Below are 7667 nucleotides of genomic sequence, written 5' to 3'. Positions count from 1 at the left end.
CCTCTCTCCTCTCTCTCTCCTCTCTCTCTCTCTCTTCCTCTTCTCTCTCTCTTCTTTCTCCTCCTCTCTCTCTCTCTCTCTTCTTTCTCTCTCTCTCTCTCCTTCTCCTCCTCTCTTCTTCCTCCTCTCTCTCCCTCTCATCTTCTCTTCTCTTCTCCCTCTCTCTCTTCTCTTCTTCTCTCTTCTCTCTCTCCCTCTCCTCTCTCCTCCCTTTCTCCTTTCCTCTCTCTCTCTTTCTCTCTCCTCTCTCTCTCTCTCTCCTCCTCTTCTTCTCTCTCTCCTCCTTCTCCTTCTCTCTCTATCCTTCTCTCTCCTCTCTCTTTCTCTCTCTCCTCTCTCTCTCTTCTCTCTCTCTCTTCTCTCTTCCCTCCTCTCTCCTCCCTCTCTCTCTCCTCTCCTCTCTCCTTTCTCTCTCTCCTCCTCTCTCTCTCCTTCTCTCTCCCTCTCTTCTCTTCCTCTCTCTCTCCTCCCTTCCCTCTTCTCTCTCTTTCTCTCTCTCTCTCCCTCTCTCTCTCTCTCTCCTTCCACTTACTCTAGCCTCTCTCTCTCTCCTCACATCTCCCCCATCCTCCCCTTCAACCCCCTACCTACCTCCTCCCCCTCCCCATCCCCCTAACCCCTCCCCCTTTTTCACCCCACTACCCCCCCACCTACCCCGTCACACCCAAACATCGACCCCTTCCTCCCTTCCCCTTAACCTCATTAAAATGTTGAATGCGACATCTTTTGCGTTTCCACAGCTAACGGGATCTTGCTTTCCGGGTGCTATGATAACGTTTCTCTAATCCGCTTATCTCCCCTCCTTCTCTTCCACGCCTCTTCTTCTCTTCTCTCTCCTGTTTTCGTCCTCGTCTTCCTCTCCTGCTACTGCTCTTCGTCTTCTTCCTTATCTCATCTGTTCCTTCGATCTTATTTGTTTTCCGTTTGCTGTCGCTTCTCTCCGTACCTCTTCCTTTTTCTCTTTTCTTCCTCTTTCCCTCCTCATCACCTCTTTCCTTCCTTCTTCGTCTTCCTTTCCCATCCTCTTCTTCTTCTTCTTCGCCTCCTCTTAATTTCTTTCTCTTTATCATTTCTCTATATTCCTTGTCTTTCCGCTTTTCCTCACCTCCTTCCCTATTCCTCCTTTGTGACGATAATCTTGGAATCAAAGACTGTTTTTAGGCAGCTCTTAAATGTGTCAGTAGAGAAATGGGCAGATAAATAACAATAAAATAAACATAAAGGCTAATTCAAAACCGAACAGAAAAACGGAAATAAATAAACAATTGCAAAAAAAAAAACAAAAAAAAAAAACAACGATAATAAAACGGTTCAGTTAATAACATTTTTAAACTACTGTTAAAAACAAAACAATAAACCGTTTTTTTTTGCCTTAGAACCCTAACAGCCTCTACTTAACCTACTTAATCCGGAGAACACATGAGTCCGTGTAGTGTAAGCCAGAGGGTAACATACAGCTATTTTGATACTAGGCGATAATGCAGGATGTAAACAATAAAATTGGAAATTTAGATCGTGTTATTTAAAAGACTTTCATTGCTTTTGGTTCTACTACTGGGCGAATGTATTCGAATATTAAATTAAACAAAAAAAGCGAACAATGCGACATAAAAAAACAAACTATAAAATCAAGTAAAAACAAATTAAAACAAAAAAAAGAAACTGAGATAAAACCATGCCTAAAAGAATAAAAACAGGACTGAACTTAAAACTTTCATGAAGAAGAGAGAGAGAGAGAGAGAGAGGAGAGAGAGCGAGAGCGAGAGAGAGAGAGAGAGAGAGAGAGAGAGAGAGTAGAGATAGAGAGAGAGAAACAATATATATTAATATATTATATATATATATTATATATTTATAATATATATATAGATTATATAAACACACATTATATATATATACATAGATAATAACAAAAGGCTAGAATTGAACGCGAACTAAAAGTTAAAAACACGTGGTCACCCTCGTTTCGCGCTCCTTCGAGGGACGGCCCACACGTTGGTAAAATGATTTACAACAGGGTACCATTTATTATCATTAATATTGATGTTATATATTTTTTTATGTTATTTTTCTCATCTTCATTACTGTAATTCTGTCCACTAGCATTTCCATCGTCATCGTCGTCATCGCCTTATTATCATCATATCATTTCTATCACTATTGTAGATGTTGCCATCATGTCTATCAACCTTATCAATAACCTTATAATTATCCATCTCTATTCCATTTTCTCTCTTCCCCTCTTCCTCGCGTTTATTTTATTCCCTCAATCCCCTTCCCTCATCCTTGATCTGCTTTCTTTTCATTTTTTCTCCCTCTATTCCCCTCTTCCTCTTCGTTTCTTCTCCCTCTTCTAGTCCTTCCTTCTCCTTTCTTCCTCCTTGCTACTTATTCCTTGTTTCTCATCTAATTTCACGGCTTCTTATTTTCCCTTTCATTCTGATTTCCCGTTATTCACTTAAATTTCCTGCCTTTCAAATTTTCTTCTTCTTCTTCTCTTCTTCTTCTTCTTCCTTCTTCTTCTTCTGCTTCTTCTTCTTCTTCTTACTCTTACTCTTTCTCTTACTCTTACTCTTTACTCTTACTCTTACTCTTACTCTTACTCTTCTGCTTCTAATTCTTCTTCTTCTCTCCTCTTCTTCTTCTTCCCCCCTTATTCTTCTTTCTTCTTCTTCTTCTTCTTCTACTTCTTTTCTTCCTTCTTCTTCTTCTTCTTCTTCTTCTTTCTTTCTTTCTTCTTCTTCTTCTTCCCTTCTTCTGCTGCTTCTTCTTTTCTTCTTCTTCTTCTTCTCTTCTTCTTCTTCTTCTTCTTCCTCACGCCGCTTTTTCATCGTCTCTTGTCATCCTTCCCTTTCTCTTCTTTCGTCTTGTTTTAGCCTACGTTCTTCTCTTCTTCTTCTCATCCATGACCTCAATATTATTGTCCTTCCTCTCTGGTCCCTTTCAATTCCTTTCACTCCATCTGTTTGTTTCCTGTTCATTCTTCTTCCTAATTTTCTCTTATGTTCTCCTTCCTCTCTCTCCCTCCAACTTTTCATCCCTCTCATTTTCTTTCATTCTCTCTTATTCTTCTTCCCCTTTCATCGAATCCCCCCCCCCTCATTTTTATTCCTATCGCATTCTCTCTCCCCTTCTCCATGTTCATGTCTTCCTAATTCTCTCTTATGTTCTCTTTCCTTCCCTCCCTCCACTTTTCATCCCTCTCAGTTTTCTCTCATTCTCTCTTATTCTCCTTCCCTTTCCCCCTTACTCATATGATCCCCCCCCTCCCATTCTTATTCACTATCGCATTCTCCTCTCCCCCCATTTTTCCCTCTTATCACCCCTTCCCCCCCTTCTCCGTCACATTCTCCTCCATCTCCTCCACCCTTTCTGATCCTCCTTCCTTCCCGTCTCTTCTCCTTATCCACCCTAATCCTCATATTTCTCTTTTTCCTCTTTCTATTCACACATACAGCGAGTTACTATTTCTTTCCTTCCGTCACTTCCTCGATAGCATCACACTTCCAGCGTCTCGTAACAAATGTAAAGAATAATAATAATGATAATGATTATATAAAAAATATTAATAATAATGATGATGAAGATGATGATAATAATAATAATAATAATAATAATAATAATAATAATAAGATAATACTATAATAATAATAATATAATAATAATAATAATAATAATACGTTTTTTAATGATAATAATAAGAATAACAATAATGATGAATCATCTAAATACTAATAATAATAAAAATGAAAAAACTCAAGACGGTATAGAATATAAAGTCAATATGTACAGTAAGTGGGGTGTACTACGCATGGATTAAGAGAGTCTTTTTAAATCAAATCAAGCTGAGTGGAGAAAGATGAAAACACTGTGGACTAGCGTCAATAGACTTTTAAGGAGATGCGATGAAGAAATTTCCTGTTCTGGGACTCACGTCCGCGGAAAGCCTGTTCAAGGTCATGAAGAGGGAATTTTCGCTCTTAATATCTCTCTACTACTCTGCTAATTCTTTTTTTTCTTTTCTTTATTCTTTTCTTTTTTTTAGATTTAGTTCTCTGGTGTCTTTGTGTTGCGCCTGTCTACTTGTCTTTCTCGCTCTCTTAAGTCCCCTTCCTCTCTCTCTCTCTCTCTCGTCGTCTCCTCAGTCTCTCATCTCTCCACTCTCACTCTCTCTCGCTCTCTCTCTCTTTCTCTTCTCTCTCTCTCTCTCTCTCTCTCTCTCTCCCCCCTCCCTCTCTCTCTCCTCTCTCTCTCCCCACCCCCCCCCTCGTCCTCTCTCTCTCCTCTCTCCTCCATCCCTCCCTCTCTCTCTCTCACTTCTCATCTCTCTCTCTCTCTCTCTCTCTCTCTCTCTCTCTCGTCTCATCTCTCTCGAGTATCTATCTCTTATCTACTCCTATCTATCTATCTCCCTCTCTCTTTCTCTCTCCCTCCCTCTCTCCCTCCCTCTCTCCTTCCTTCCTTCCTTCCTTCCCTCCCTATATCTGTCTCGTTTGCTTTCGCTCTTTTAAACGGAGGAAAGGGGACCCGTTTTTCCATTAACGCCCCCCCCCCTTCTTCCCAAGATGCCTGAGGTTTGTCGTTTGAGAATCTCTCCTCTAGAATTACTTCTTGATGATCGCTACCGTTTTGAGCCGCGAAGCTTTGGCTGAGCACCTCTCATTCTGGAGGTCTTATTCTAGTATTTTCTTTATTTCCCTTTTTGTGTTTGTTTTCGTAAGGTGTTTTCTCCTCTTTCTTTCTTTCTTTATTTATTTTCACTTTTTTTCCTTTTATTTTGTTTTATTTTTTAAGTATTATTTTTTTCTTTTTTTTGGTTTGTTTTCATTTTCTGTCTTCTGTTTATTTTTCAGTTTCTTTCTTCCTTCTCCTTCTTGGTTCCGTTTCTTGGTTTTTTTTTCTTCTAAAGCCTATCTACAGCGAAAAAAATGCATTATTCCAAGATTCCGTCGGCAGAGCATCGTGCTGTCGGCGTACGAAAACCCATCGAAAGTGTCGTACCGGTTGAACAGAACTAGCTGTTCCTCACTGGTGTCTGGTGCCGCTACGCTTTTCTTTTAAATATACAAGAAATAATGTGATTGTTTTGATAATTGACTTCTGAATGGTTTAACACCATGATGTTTATATATGCCCTACATCACAAGCTAGAATTATGGGTTATCTCTAATTGTCCCAAAATTTATTTTTATTTTTTTCTTTGCATTTTTCAATAATTGACTTTACTTGCTTTGCCCATTACTAACTATGTTATCATTATTGTTAATATGTGTTAAGTTATTATCCTATATGGTGATGATGCGACCATTATGATATTAATAAGATAATGGTCAATGATAATACAATAGTATTATTATAACCATGACAATAGGAAGATAATGATAATAATACACAATAATATTTCATATATTGCTCAGCATTACTCCAACTATCGTGGTACATTATTTCGATAGGAATCTCTTGATTAAATTTGAATGAGTTTGAAGATGCGACTGGTTCTAGAAAAATACTAATCATCCACTATACTTATGATTTCTATTAGGTTATAGTTTAATGACTATGTGAAAAAGTCAGTAATAGGATAATTATTATTATTGTCGTTATTATTTTATTTATAATACTATAAATATGCTAATATATACTATATTAAAATATGATATACAATACATACATATAAATAAACTAATATATAAATCTATACATATAGCATACTAATACATATATATATTATATACTAGACTATATAATTAATATATCATAATATGGAACACTTAGAACTGGTATGTTTTCAGTCTTAATGGAGTTTTGCTTGAAGATCGCTTCGAGCTATCAAAAAGGACCCAAAGTCGAATGTATTGCTCTGGTTGTGACTCTGCACTTTGTAGTGGTTTCATCTGTCCTTTTTTCCGTAAACGTTCAAAACACATATATATCTTATTCGCGTATATATTTGTTATATATCAAAAGAATTATATACAGTCTTGTACAGTGTAAATATATAAGTCCGCGTAAAGAAATTTCAAACGATTAGTTATCACCTATTTTATAAACGCTGCCTGTGATGCTATTGGTTTAACGTTTTTGACGACTCCTACGTGCCGAAAAGCAATGTTTATACCTTGGTATGAATCTTTATACCATTTCTCACGCAGTTTTCATTATATAAAATAGATAGATAGATAGATAGATAGATCGATAGATAGATGATAGATATATATATAGATATCTTTAAAAGAAGATACAAGAAATATTTGGCATTTTGCAGTGGTCACGCTGCATGTTGACTTAAGGAGAAGTAGCATGTTCTTGTTGGCGTAACCCTGAATTTGAAATTACTTAAAATTCTGTGGCGAATAAAATTCAAGTAATTGCAAGAAATTTCAGATAACGAATTTGTTGAAAAGGCCTTTTTATTTTTTTCCCTGTTTCTATTTTGAAATGGTATAACTGTAAATCTCCATATTCCTTATATCTCCTTATTATTATTGGTCATATTATACTGGCTTCCTATCCTTCATGTACTCCTTCGGTAATTGCCACTACTTCATTTTGTTGTAAACTGTATATTTATAGACCTGGTATTTGTATTTTCCTTTGTGAGCATTATACAATTTTCAGTCTGGTCGTTATCGAACTAACATTGCTTATATTCTATTCGCAATCATATCCAAAATAAAGATCAGACGAATTTTAAACTGAACATAGATACAATAAATATCGAACAACGAGATGCAAATAAAACAATGAGGAAGCACCTCCTTGCCCCCCTTCTAATGCATGGAAAATACGATAATGTATATTCTTCCTAAATATCCTATACGAATCTGGAAAGAATTTGAAAAAACTTTTTTCACCATTTTCCCGATATGCCTCATGCACTTACTTCCCAAGCACTGATGGGTTTATTACCTTCATTTCAATTTCAATTTTTTCCAACCACTTGTGCATATTTAATGTAGGATCGGGAGGATCGATTCCCAAAGTAGAGTGAATAAGAAAATTACATATAACCGTTTTACTAATCTCAGCGATCTGATCTCCGGTCATCTAACGTCGCAGTTTGAAATTTGATTTGATTGACTAACGGCCGTTAGGTCTTCCGCGCGCAGAGAACATTCGAATTTATAAGCTTTGTTCTTGTCTTAGAGGCTGCAGAATTGTGGGAAAAAATGGGAAAATGCATTCTTTGGTTGACTTATGAGGTCCTGTTATTGCATTTCTTGTTCTGTTGAAAGAAAGGAAGGAAGGAGAGAAGGAAAGGGGGAAGGAGCGAGGAAAGAAAGCGAGGGGAATGAGAAATAAACAAAGAGAGGGAGGAAAATTTGGAGGGAGAGCGGATGAAAAAGAGAGAAAGAGACATTATGGAGAGGGGAAGAGAGAGGAGGACGAGGAAGACAGAAGAGAGAGGGGAAAAGAATGGCAGAGGGAGGTTTTTTTTGGGAGAAAGGAAGAAAGGATATAGGAAAGGGCAGGAAAGAGAAAGAAAACGAAAATTAATATCAAAAGGAGGGGAAGAACAGACCATTGCCTCTCTCCATCTCTTTCTCGGTTTCTCTCTCTCTTTCTGGCTCAGTCGTTCTGCGCTGTTATAGATTCCTATCCTGCGCAAGCGAATGTATGTGTGTGTGTGTGTTTGTGTGTGACAATATCATATATATATATATATA

The sequence above is a fragment of the Penaeus monodon genome, chromosome 1 (assembly GCF_015228065.2).
Source record: "Penaeus monodon isolate SGIC_2016 chromosome 1, NSTDA_Pmon_1, whole genome shotgun sequence".
NCBI lineage: Eukaryota > Metazoa > Arthropoda > Malacostraca > Decapoda > Penaeidae > Penaeus > Penaeus monodon.
This window is presented reverse-complemented; position numbering follows the sequence as displayed.